Source organism: Chrysemys picta, chromosome 5 (genome assembly GCF_011386835.1).
Source record: "Chrysemys picta bellii isolate R12L10 chromosome 5, ASM1138683v2, whole genome shotgun sequence".
NCBI lineage: Eukaryota > Metazoa > Chordata > Testudines > Emydidae > Chrysemys > Chrysemys picta.
In genome coordinates this window covers 80,507,188-80,520,721 of record NC_088795.1, presented here as the reverse complement: position 1 = coordinate 80,520,721, position 13,534 = coordinate 80,507,188, and the positions used below count along the sequence as shown (strand labels likewise).

General features: G+C 37.3%; 1 protein-coding gene across 35 annotated transcripts in view; it reads right to left on the bottom strand.

Moving 5' to 3' along the window:
* The window catches only part of TENM3 (teneurin transmembrane protein 3), a 2,213,160-nt gene that overhangs the window by 28,006 nt on the left and 2,171,620 nt on the right, over positions 1 to 13,534 (bottom strand). The gene's annotated exons all lie outside the window — the stretch shown is intronic.

Genomic DNA, 13,534 nt, shown 5'->3' with positions numbered 1-13,534 from the left:
CCTCATGCACTCCAGGTTCTACAACAAAGCCACTCAACCGGCCTCTCAAATTTCTCATGAGGATGGCAAACATGGTGAACTTTTCAAGGAAAAAAAATTAAGCTCACTCACCAGTCTACAGTGCCTTTCTCAAATTCTCTCAACTCTATTCCACTCACCTTAACAAAATCACCTCATATGCTCAATGGCCACAAAAGGCAAGAGGTGAGACTAAACTAATAACACCATAGGTAGAACTGGCCCGGAGAGTCAGACTCCTTGGCCTACTTAAGATCATCTGCTGCTGCCAGCTAGGTTTCTTTTCCACAATGACAGACTCTCAGTGGTAATGATTATTATCTTCTCAGACTCTTGACCTTGTGATCTCTAGCTGCTGGAATTCTCTCTTTTGATGTCCATCTTCTTCAGTTTTAATTGCATCCCTTCCCATATCATTTTCGGTTCTAGCCTATACAGGACATTTTCATCACTCTTTCACTTTCCAATGTAGTAACTTCCAGGAAAACCTTGTTGCAGGAGGAAATGTCCCATGCTCAGCTGCACAACATAACTTTCACCTGTGCCTCATCTGGCCTATATCTCAGTTCAGAGGAGATTTACCTTGGTCGCAACTGTCACAATTTTATACAGTAAATTATTTCAATTTAAAATATGGAGCCATAGAACTGAACTTCATAGTAAAACTTTCTGTAAAACGGTATGGCCAATATTGTTTTTCAAAGTGCCTCTATATAACACATGCTTGCAGAATTTCTCCCTTAACAAAATGATTGCAACAATGAAGAAAAAAAATTATGGAACTTACAAACATGTCAGTTTCAAAGTGAAAAAACACTGCTTCTGGCACATCTCAGATAACAAGATGAGAAATTCAAATACATTTATGTATTTGTTGCCTTGCTTTAACATTATTTGAGACAGAATATCTGAGAAATGAGGCATGAACATTTTTCATATTATAGCTATGTATAAATTGGATGGTAGTATGAACAGTACTATTAATATATTCAGTGAACATACATTAGAAATATCTTCAATGCATCTCTCTACTTATTGTGAGTGAACAGAAAATTCACAAAACCTTTGCAGATTGCTTCTATTTTGTCAATAAAGGGGTCTGCATATCAAAGTACTCTGCACATGTTTCTAGTGGCAAACTACATCAAGTGAGAGCATGAAGAAAAAGTTCAAAGCGCATCTTTAATAAGTACAAAATACTGTCATTGTGTATGTCTGTCATCATTTTGATACATATTGAAAATCTATCATAATGTGGCAATAAAATGTTTCATTCAGCTTCTTGAGGCCATTAAGCTCACATTTACACTGATAGAAAGTAGGATTTGTAATGCAAAAAAGAAAATATAGGGAAATGAGCCTGTAAGACAGGGGTTCTCAAACTGGGGGTTGTGACCCCTCAGGAGGTTGTGACGTTACTGCCAGCCTCCACCTCAAACCCCATATTGCCTCCAGCATTTATAATGGTGATAAATATATTTAAAAAGTGTTTTTAATTTATAAGGGGGGGTCACACTCAGAGGCTTGCTGTGTGAAAGGGGGCACCAGGACAAAAGCTTGAGAAGCACTGCTTTAAGACATACCATCAGTTTATAAAGATGTTCTTTTAATTATATTTAACCTCAAAGAAAAAAATGTCCTGAATTTTACCCCTAAAAATCTTGAGGGAAGTAAAAACAATCTGCCAGTCACAGGTCCAAGACTACCATAAACTGAGACTAGACAAAGTGATCATGATTAAATTAGGGCTGTCAAACGATTTAAAAAATTAATCACGATTAATCATGAGATTAAAAAATTTAATCGCAGTTTTAATTGCGCTATTAAACAATAACAGAATACCAATTTAAATTATTATGAACATTTTTGGATTTTTTCTACATTTTCAAATATATTGATTTCAATTACAACACCATTCTAGACAAAGGATCTAGTTCATGCCTCTAGTGCATCTGCACATAGTGTTTTCCAGAAAAAGCAGTATAATTAAGATAACCAGAATTTTTGTCGGGCTAATGCTACTGTTGTTGAAGTGCTATGGAAAGGAGCAGTAGGGTAAGGTCCTTCCTTGTTGTGCTCTCCTACTATTATGTATCTACCTTCAGTGTCACTTCCACACACTTGCCCTGTTTGAACCCTTTCATTACTGACAAATAATCTGTGTGTTTTGACAGTGTAAATCCTGGAGGACAATCATTCAAATGAATGAACTTTTAGGATATACCTTGTGAGCCTAATTCTTATTTATATTAAAGCTCATTTACACAGTCAGAGTGATGTAAAAGGTGCCAGGGTAAGTGAGAATTAGTCTTGGTAATCTGGCTAGACTTTCTGGTTACTCTAAGGTAGTGTCACTTTATTTTGAAAGATGGGGGCCCTATTAAAACAGTTTAAGGGGTGACTGATAACATAGAATTCAATTTTATAAACTTTAATACTGTACTGAAGTTTACAGAAAGTTTAGCAAAATGAAGAAAAATGAAATTCCAATAATTTTACTACTCGGTCAGTATTAAATACTCAAACAAAGTGAAGATTCCCAGTATGGATAAAGAAGTTCTGCCAATCTCTACTTTTTTTAGATCACTCACTTAAAAAAAATTCCTAAACTTTTTAAGTGAAAGTCACTGTGATGCAGAAGGTCAGCATAAAGCAGTCTCACAGAAATCTGTTCTGAGGATTCAAGTGGAACTTTAATGGTTCATAGGCCTTGTCCTGGCATACTACCAGGGATGAATTTCACCCTAGAAGATCCTCTGCGTCTGCTGTTTATTCCCATGAAGTCATAAACTTGTTTTTGTGACATCATAACTTCCATAGATGCCAGTAGGAAGGATGATAACTTTGTTTACATCTCATCTTCCAGTTTAAGTGAAAGCTTTCCTAATATTTATTACTTTTAGGAAAATTCTTTTATATTTCCTCATTCTATCCTCCCCTGAACTGGCCTCATTTCTACCTCAGAAGTGGCTGCGTTTCAGTGATGCCGTATACAAATAATTTGTAAAACATAATCAGAAACTTTGGGATGAAAGGCACTATATCTTTGTAAATATGAGCTCAAACATTACAAAGGGAAACAATCAATATTCAATAACACACAATTGCCCCTAAAGGACAGTGGCCCCATTCTGCTAGAAGCTGTGAAACCCCCCCAAAAACATGGCCCTTGCCCAAAACATCTTAAAATTGAACTTGAAAGAAAAAACAACAAACAGACCGTGACAAACAAAAGGCGGGAAGAGAGGATGAAGGATATGATAAGATCATGCAGTTACACAGATTAACCTTTGTATACATTCATGGTTTCAGATGGTTCAAAATCATCAGAAAGATTTAAAAAAATAAAAGCAGTTATTCCCATCTGCCACACATGGGCTGATTCCTTTGTAGGACACACAGCAGAGGGTCTTGGAGCGACTGAAGGAAGAGATGATAGCATCCTTAGCAATTAAGAGAAGGATTTCCATGCAGGGGAAGTGTGGAGGAAAGCACAGACACATTTATAGGAGAAATGGAAAAGCATATAGGTCTTATATCTGTGGCACAGCCAGGGCCGGCTCCAGGCACCAGCTAAGAAAGCAGGTGCTTGGGGCGAACAATACAAAGGGGCGGCAGGTCCGGGTCTTCAGCGGGAATTCGGTGGCGTGTCCCTCAGTCCCTCTCTTCCTCTTTGAGCTGCTGTCGAAGTACCACCGAAGAGGAAGAGAGGGAGGGAAAGACCTGTTGCCGAACTTCCGCTGAAGAATGGAGCGGCTCAATTGAGCTGCCGCCGATCGGTGCTTTTTTTTTTTTTGGCCGCTTGAGGCGGCAGAAAACCTGGAGCTGGCCCTGGGCAGAGCGCAGGGAATGTAGGTGAAATGACAAGAGACATAAAGTTGGGAGATACATAGTAGGAAGGGCCTTTAAGGTAAGGACATGAAGCTGGAATCTGGTGTGGTTGAAAACAGTGCACTGTTTATTCTGGGCCTGCTCCTGCATCCACTGAAGTCAAAGGGAATTTTTAATTGACTTGAATGTGCATCAGACCCTCTGTTAGAAGGGTATATTTTTTCATATCAAAGTGAGATCTGGAATAGATTTTAACTGATTTATGTGAGGCAAAAAATGAAAACATCTTCTGGTTGCATTGTAAGAATAGATATTATGGAAATGACTATACAAAGGAGATGAGATAATTTTAATATGGGAGTGACTGAGTTAATGGCATTGCTAAGCCTTTGACCTTGCTGGGAGTGAACTAGATACTTTCAGAAGCCTGAGGAAAGATAGGTAGAGCTGGATATTTATGCAGTTAATAAAAGTGCTATTGCCTTCTTGTCAACTAACCTGACTCCTGAGTGCTTTTCTAAACATTACAGACACCATCTCCTGATTTTCTTGATGGAAACCAAGGCACCTCTCACTTTCCCCTGCATGGAAGCTTTATAATATTGCTGATCATTGTTGCCATTGTGATATTATTACCTATTTGATGGTATCTCATTTCTATTTTTATTACTTAGCTTACCTTTAAAGACCAACATTATATAAAGTAATCTTCCAAGGACTAAAAAAATGAAGAAAAAGGTAAAAAGTACACGAACTAAGATACACTGTTTTGTACCTTGCTACCACGGACATGAGGTGCTCTGTAAATATCTAGGGAGCGAGATAAAGTTTTTCTTCAGAGTTTTCACGTTGATGCCTCCAGCACTGGTAATAGGATGCTATTTAGCATGTTTACTTTTGTTCTCTAAGCAGGCATATTATGAAACAGTAAGAGGATTTTGTTGTTCATTATGTTCCAGAATTGTAGTTTTTAATATTTTGTTTTATTACATTTATGAGACTGTAATGTTATGCTATTTTTATATTATGGAGAGTTGCAAGGTCACAGCCTGTTTTCACAGCAAAAAGAATTTAAATTTTTAAACCTTTAGGAAGAAAGTTAAGAATCTGTGCATTTTTACAATTTATCTGCAGTAGAAATGTAAACATACAATTAGAGCAAGCTGCACAATCATCATTGAGAAAGTCTCAAAAATAATAAGTTGGATTCAACATTGTTATAATATTTGTATATTGCATCAACTGTGCATTAGCAATATGAAGAGAAAGTTTCTGCACTAAGAAACTTAGGCTGGATTCTCTGATCTACTGCCTTCACGCACACAGTGAATGTAAATCAGCCAGAGATTTTCCCTGATGAATTTCCTTTGCATAGGGCAAATCTTTGGTTAGTGGGAAGCAGGTGGAAGTGGTTCTGTCACATCAGCTTTGCCACACAATGCTGATGCATCCCTCACTAGAGTTTTACCACCTGGCATAAGGGCAAGGTGGCACATCGGGGCAGTGAGAGGAGGTGGTATAATGGGGTTAAACTCCACTATACTCCATCCTTGGCTGGCATAAGAGCTTATAAGTTAATGCTGCCCCCACTGCCATGGTTGGGTCGATTAGGTCCAGGGAACCATGACGGTCAGCCCATACATTGCACTGCACTTTTTAGAGGGATTTGGAGGAAAAATGTGTGTAGGGGATTCTGAGCTGAGTGAAGGGGAAGGTTTAAGGTGACGGAGATACCATGGAAGGAGTGCCAGAGAAGACAGCTGGAGGAGATAAAGAACGAAGCAGATACAAGTTGTGTAGCTTGAGCTCACTAATGGGGAAAAAAAGACAGGCCAAGAAGCTGTCAGGAGCCAGGTTGTATAGACAAGAATTTGATATAGGAGAAGGCAAGAAAGGAATCTGAAAAGGGACTGAACACAGTCAGTATAGTAAGCATGGTGAATGATTTTTTGCCCATCACATTTTGAACTCATTGATGGGGGATGAGATGGGTGGGTGGGTGGGAGGAGATAGGATTAGTTGGAGCAAGAGATACTCCGGGCCTGAACAAGCATGTTGGTGGTAGGAGTAGAGGGCGAATAGGCTTTGAGATGATGTAACTGCAAGATGTTTTAGAAGTAATGAAAAACATGGAGTAATACAAGGCAGAAACAGACAAGACATATTTGATCATCTGTAGTCCATCCTCCTGCCAGTGCAGTGGATGTGTAGTATATTTTCTAATGCTAGGCTGATTCAAAGCAGTAGAGCCAAAGAATTGTGTGTGTGTGTGTGTGTGTGTGTGTAGCCTTTAATGGCTACTACCCAGCGATTATGGATATAACAGAACAAATAACTCAAAACCAGAATAGAACAAAGGGCCAAATCCTTCTTGGATTATTCTTTACATCTGGTCGGCAACCAGAATTTCTGTTCTGTGGGAAATTCTGACATTAAAAAAAATTAATTCCAAATCAGAATGTAAAGCTGAAATTTCGTACAAAATGAAAAATTCTGAAAAACCTCTACTTGGAACCATTGAAACATTTTGTTTGGATGATGTCTATTTTTGTTTGTTTGTTTTGATAACATAGAAATGTTTCTTTTTGATAAGGTGGAAACATCATTTCAATAATGTCAGATTTTATTTTCTCTAAACTAAATTATCCAACATTATTGAAACAAAATGTTTCAACATTATCACTGTCAAAAATTTATTGCAATCAATACATTCCTGCCGCATGTTTATAGTTCAACAAAACTGCATTTTTGACGGAAAATGGTTCTGTCAATCTTTTTTTAATCAGATGATCAACTCCTGTAGGCAATTCCAGTGTCTATAATGAGATTACTTGTGCTAATATGGGAAGCAGCATATGGCCCAAAATATTGTTTTACAATATTTCCACTTCAGCCTTCATCAGGAAGTGTATAAAAGGAGGAGTAAAATGGAAACATTTTCTTTACTTCTGAAATGTAATCTCTTCACTGTTGCTGCATTTCATTGGAATGTTGGTGCCTGGTATGTGGGGCAGCTAAACCACTCAGTTCAGGGCCTGTACCCTTCTCTGAATCATACAGCACTGAGCGAACTGCCAGCAGTCAACACATTATTAATTTTAATAATAACCACAATAGGTAAAGCATGATGCTGAGCAGTCAAGCAGGTAGAGATTTTTTTTATTTGGAACGCCATATAAAAATTAACTTCAGAATTCACATTCTGCAAGATGTTAAAACTTTTTTAAATTGTCTGGAATACATGTTCATTTAACAAGGGGGGCAGAATAAACTTATAGCAGCTTCCCTGCTGCTAATGTCGCTCTCCTTGATTTCCATCCCCAGTCCCTTGGTGAAAAGACAAATGAGCTCAGGCATGGAATGCCCAGGGAGGAGCAGGATGTCAGTAGATACAAGTGAGGATTAGGAAGAAAGGTACCAAGGGGAGTGGAAAAGTCAGGCAGCCAAATGTGCCTTTGAGAACTGATGGGGGAATTTGGAAAGAGGGAGGAGGATCAGAGAGCAGGTAAAACATGTAACAAAATACTGCAGGAGGGGTAGGTTTGGGGGCCAAATGGATGGGGAAAAGAAGGAAAAGCAGTGAGAGGATTGCAGGGGGGATGCACCTGGGATCTGGAGCAGATCTGTGTCTGCGTGATATTACCCTTCCCTGAAAGAAAAGAGGAAAGAACATAGAAAGGAATTAGATATACAAGCAGGAAATATGCATGCTTAGCCTTAGTAAGTGCTCCCCTCTACTGGTAAAGTAACACTAGATAGGGTTAAAAAGAGCTCTTTTCCTTGGTGTTTAAGCTCTAGGGAGCTAGTGTTTTGAAATCCAAATATCCAGATGTTATTGCCTCATAAACAATTCTTCAGGTTTGAGTATTTTTTTCACTGAGACTATCCTGAGATCAGCAAGGCTGTAGTTTAATGTACTAAAATGTTTAGCTACTGGTTGAAACAATTTTTCAGGAATCACATTAAACCTATGATTGAAGGGAAAAGGCCCATAAATTGATACTAGTTTTAACTAAGAATTCATTGTTGGAATTAATTCATGGTTAATGACATAGATGGTCAAAATTTTTCTGTAGATAAGAGGAAGTAGAAGATTAAAATTTTAGATTAGCACAGGGAATGTACATCGTTCGTACATCCTCCAGGAGAGTAAAAATGACCACAAATTGGTTTAAAGCAGCTAACACCAACAACCAGATAGCACTAAGATATGAAGGTAGTAGATACTAAATGGAGAGATTAGACAAAATATGCAGAATTCTAATATTTGTTTATTTTAAAATGTCTACCAGGACTTTTTTTTTTTTTTTTTTTTGGCACTTAAGACAAAAGGGTCTTATAGAGCTGCTTGGCACAGGACCAGAAAGGAAGGGGGGAAATGTGGCTCTAAGCCCTCTTTCCACTCCCCTGATCCTGAGCCCAGGCTAAGGATTGCTCTAAGTTATCCCTTAGGGACCATACTACTAGCACACATCACTGGAGTGTAAGGTGGTCCAGCCACACCTCATCCTGGCCCTGACACACCCACTGGTTTTCCCTCTTGAGACTTAAAACAATAAAATAAATCACACACAAGCTCTAAGTACCACTCCAATTACTCAAATTTACAACGTGAAATGTCAACCACCTCACCTCTTCTACCAAGTAGCAGCTCTAAACACAAACAACATCCCAAATGCACCATCCAGTACCTCAATCTCCCCTAACTCTCCTCAAAGGCCAGGTAAAACAAATTAACTTTGCAGCATGCTCTGAAAGACAGCAAGTCTGGAATATTTTAGCCCAGGGCCATTCCAGAACAGTGGGTTCCTTACTGTTATTTCGAGGGAGATGGGGCATCAGTACCTCAGCAGACTGTAACCATGGCAGTGTATCACTATTCCAGCAGATGGCATACAGCCAACTATCTTGGCTTTATGCCATGCTGGGATTCTCCTATGCCAAAGGAATCCCTAGCAGTTCCATTAGGGCAGCTTTACAGCTACTTTGTGTTTCCTGAGGAGCGCAAAGCAGACTGATTGAAGGGGGAAGCACAAGGATCTGCTCTAATGATTTTCAGAGAATAACTTTACTGCAGTTAGAAAATTGATGATGGTATGATGTTACGCCGTCATATCAACGTTGTGCACCTTTGAAATTGGAAATAAGTTCTGCTTTTGAGGATCTGACAGTGGCCCTACTTTTAATTGTTTATATGGCAGGATTCTGTAAACCTCAAAGAAATTTAGTTAAATCTAAAAGTCAGCTGCATTTGCAATAGCAGAGGGTTACCGTAATGCTTGGGCACTTTACAGAATGCAGCTTTAAGCATGTGGTCAATCTACTTGAATGCAAATTACAGTGACTTTCTGGAATAATTAATGCTCTTGAGACTCAAACATTCAATTAATGGAGAGTTTTGAAACTAAATCTTTTTCAGCTTGGGAGGTCTGACTGGCCAATTCTAGCACTTTGGGACATTCCATGTAGATTTATGACATTCCATGGAGGACTTTTGGTTCCTTACACCAATAAATGGATTACATGGATTAATTTCAGGGTTTTCAAAATTGTGACCATATAATATGGATAATCTTTTTCATTTCAGCATTTCAAAATCTTCAGTTCAGATAAAAATATTATTCATTTCACATACGTGTGCTAGCTTACCATGTGTGAGAGAACACAGCAGAGTGGAAACTGTTTGTACAAAAATGATGCAATACATACTGATCTGCTACATAGAATCTCATCCAAAAATGATCATGTAAAAAAAGTTAGAAAAATAATTCAAAGAAACAGCTATGATTAAAAAAAGTTCAGATTAAGCAAGATGGTTTATAACAATAGGAAATGGACCATGCTGACCTTTAGCATGGCTGTTATCTTTGCATGGCTGAATATATACATTATTCTATGGATGATTTCTTACTCTTTTTTCATGTGAAATGATTTGTATCAGAAGATTATTTCCTCTTTTTTTTTTTTTTGCTTTAGCAAACTGTTAAGAATCAAGAATTACAATAATGGATCATAACTGAAGTTACTGTAAATTTTAATTAAAAAGTACAACCTTAAGAGTTAAACTACCAACCTTTGAAGCATAAAGCAGACACTTTATCCACTAGGCTATAATAATTAACAGCACAGGAATTCAGAAGTACCATTTTACAATAAAAACATAAATTATGAAGAAAATAACTGGTAGGCAATCTAATACAAAGCTATGGAATTCAAACAGTTTGTTCACAAACTGATACCTAAATCTGTGTGCCTGCAACATCACATGCTAATCAGGATTAATTGGCTGTGTTTTGCTTAAGAAAAGTGGAAAAGAGAGAATAAAAACAAAAATTTCCTGCATTTTAGCTATGTACTTGTTCATAAAAGGTCACTTTTTAAAACGGCCTTTTTGCATGTGATGTTAGAGAGATTTGGTCGGTGGAAAAATCTGAAAAGAATCAAGTCCTACTGCTTAGTGTTGTCAGGGCAACCAGCCAGATTATCCAGGGCAAAATTCTCCTTTTAGATCTCCTCTCAGATCTTTGGACATCAACGGAAATCGGTGAGAGTTCCTGGCATTTAAGCCCCAGTCCTGCTGGATCTGTACAGATAAACACTTATGTCCACTTAAGTCTTTGCAGAATTGGGCCAAAAAAACGGATCCTATAACAGTGGTGGTAGCTTTTCTAACTTAACTTTTACAACTTTCAAGCTTTGTTGAACAACCAGAGTGTGGAACAAACAAGCCACAAATACAGCTGGTTAGAAAATGGAATTTTCATTCTGTGGGAAATTCCAACATGATGTTTTTGTTCCAAATTAGAACAAAAAGTCAAAAAGTTGCAATTTACTGCGGAACAGAAATTCCAAAAAATTGTTGCTAGCAAACATTGAAATCTTTTGATAATGCCAAAACATTTCAATACTATAAGGACATTAACATATAAATAATATCAAATATATAAATAAAAAAATGAATTGAAATGATAAAGTCAATGCAAAACATTTTGGCCTTATCAAAACATAAGAAAGTTGAAATAATTTGTTTTGAGACTTTTTCCCATAGAAAAATTAATTAAAATCAATATGTTTGCAGAAAACTTTTTATTCTGACAAATCTGCATTTTCTGATGGAAAACTGTTCCATTAAAAAAATTTCAACCCGCTCTAGCCATAAACTACATACAATTCTGGCCATAGATTATAGAAGCTGTGGCTCTGGAAACCAAAGAGACAGTCAGATTCACCAATAATTAAAGGGAAAGTTACAATGAAGTTTCCTTGTTCATATCTATCATTTCCTTTTCAAAAAGGAAACACATGGCCCTAAATAGGGAGGTTTTATGTGAACAAACATTTAAGGAGCTGTAAAGCACCATGTATTTTTTAAATAAGTTTATATTCTTGCCAAAATCAATGATGTGCTCTCACTTTGCATAGCTCTACACAGTCAGTGAGGTCTTCATTTTCAGTATCAATTTTATTTATTTCTATATTCTGGATGAGTGAAATTGTTTACCTTTGTCTGTAATTATTTCAGTTTAGGAATTGTAATGAGTCAATACTGTGAGGTTACTGTTTATAAACGTACATAAATGGCAGCATGGAAGGAGAACTAATACTGACTGAAGGGAATAGTTGGCCTTTTCATAGTGTCAAAACACAAGGGGGCTCTATTAGTTAGCTGGACATACCTAGCAGAGACCAGAAAGTTTACATGAAAGAAGGTCAGATGTGAAAGATGGTTGTTTACTGAATCAATAAATAAGTAATTATTTAGCTCATGAAACATATTACCCTAAATCCTACCTGTAATTCAAAGAGTAGAAGTGTAAACTACTTGGTACTGAATACAATCTATCTTTGAGACTATGCAGAAGCCATTAAGTACATTCAGAAACCACCAGCTCTTTTCCTAATGGAATCTCAATAGGCACAAAATAATTACAAGTAACATGGAGAGAAATTACAGGTAGGAATAAAACACTAGTTCTACACTATCCAAAATGAATGCAGAGTGCTAAAAATGCCAGCTGTACCCAGCAGACACATTAGTTTCAATAACAAACTTACTATCCCCCTAATACCCTGATTGGTCCAAGCCACAAGGTAGAAGCCAGGATTCTTATGTATATGTGTTGAAGTTAAAACTGCATTTATTCTCATTGAATAGGGTGACTATGCACAATCGACTTGGAGGCTTAGCTTTGTTCTCTCAGTTAAAAGAACATTTCTAACTCACGAAAACAAGAATGTATTCCCTGCCTACTGCTGAATATTCTCCCATTCTTCTGTGTGTCATTGCTTTGTTTCTATATACTTTTGTCAAGGCCTAAAAAGATAAGAAATGATGCACAAATATGCAATTAATTATTACAGATGTGCACTAATGCTTTGGGAACGTACTATCAGCGCTCTGCCAATCTACAGATTATTATAACAATATCTTAAAACTGCAGCAATTCTGTTCCACCTGCTGCTTTTGTTGGAAATCAGCATTTCTAGCTGCATCTCCCCTTCAGGACACAATGTGCACTGAAGCAGTGTCTGCTGCTCTCATGTCTCTGATGGCATATGTAAAGGTTGGAGAGTAGATGCAGGTGCTCAGTCTCCCCACCTACTGCCTCAGACAAATGTACACTGACATAAATGTGAAGTTATCTCCGAACATAGATGTCTGGCTCTGCAGCCATTGCCTGACACCAGCACTTTATTTTCTTTATAATGTGCACTGACTTGAAAGCTTTTTTTAGGTCCTGACCTTGGTAGCAGTTGCTGTTACGTTTCATCCTCAAGATAGGAAAGGATAAAAAAGAAGAGACTGATCAGTTTTCATTATGCCCTTTGTAATTCAGAATACCTCAATACAGTTCCCTCTAACTCTGTTCCTTCTCAGCCTGAATAATTCTACTTCTTCTAATCTCTCAGTAGTCATTATATGTATATGTACATGCTGTGTGTTCCCAAATCACCTTTGGCACCTTTTTCTGAACTTTTCAATCTCCACTGTTTCTTTATTGAGTGAGGTGATTTAAAAAAACAACATAATCTATTTTCAATTCCTTAATAAAAATGCTTTTTTTTTGTTAAACAAATTGTATTAATGAATTGGGAAATAGATTTTTTGATAAATCACTTGTGTTTTTTAAGTGGCACATTTATTAAACTGTGCTTGGTATATTGATTCATTTCTTTATTTATTTTTGGGATGAAGTTCTCTACAGAAAAACAAAAATTTTGAATTCTATGGTACTTCTAGTTACACAAAATGTCATGATTCTTTTCAGTTAATGTTATCTGGGAACCTGTAAATCATTTTGATAATTCATATATTTTATTATGAATAGATAACAACAATGTGATGATAACATTTGGGAAAACAGTTCTTTTTAAAAAACTTTTAAAAGCATGGTAAAAATCACAAGTCAGACTTGTGCCCTAACCACTCATGTTTTGCTACTTACTGTGTACCTCACTGATTGTTGGTGTATCTGCACTTTCAGTAGCTGCTTCCCATGGGAATGACACTTTCACCGTGGCCCATACTTGTTTCATCAAACCACATGCTCTAGATTCCTGCCCATGATCCCTCTGTGGGAAAGCTTGCCATTTTATCCATCAGAACCCTCCTGCATATTCTCTACCTTCTGACATTGCAACACTTAAAACATTTCCATTCTCGCTTTTTTGATACAGAGTACTC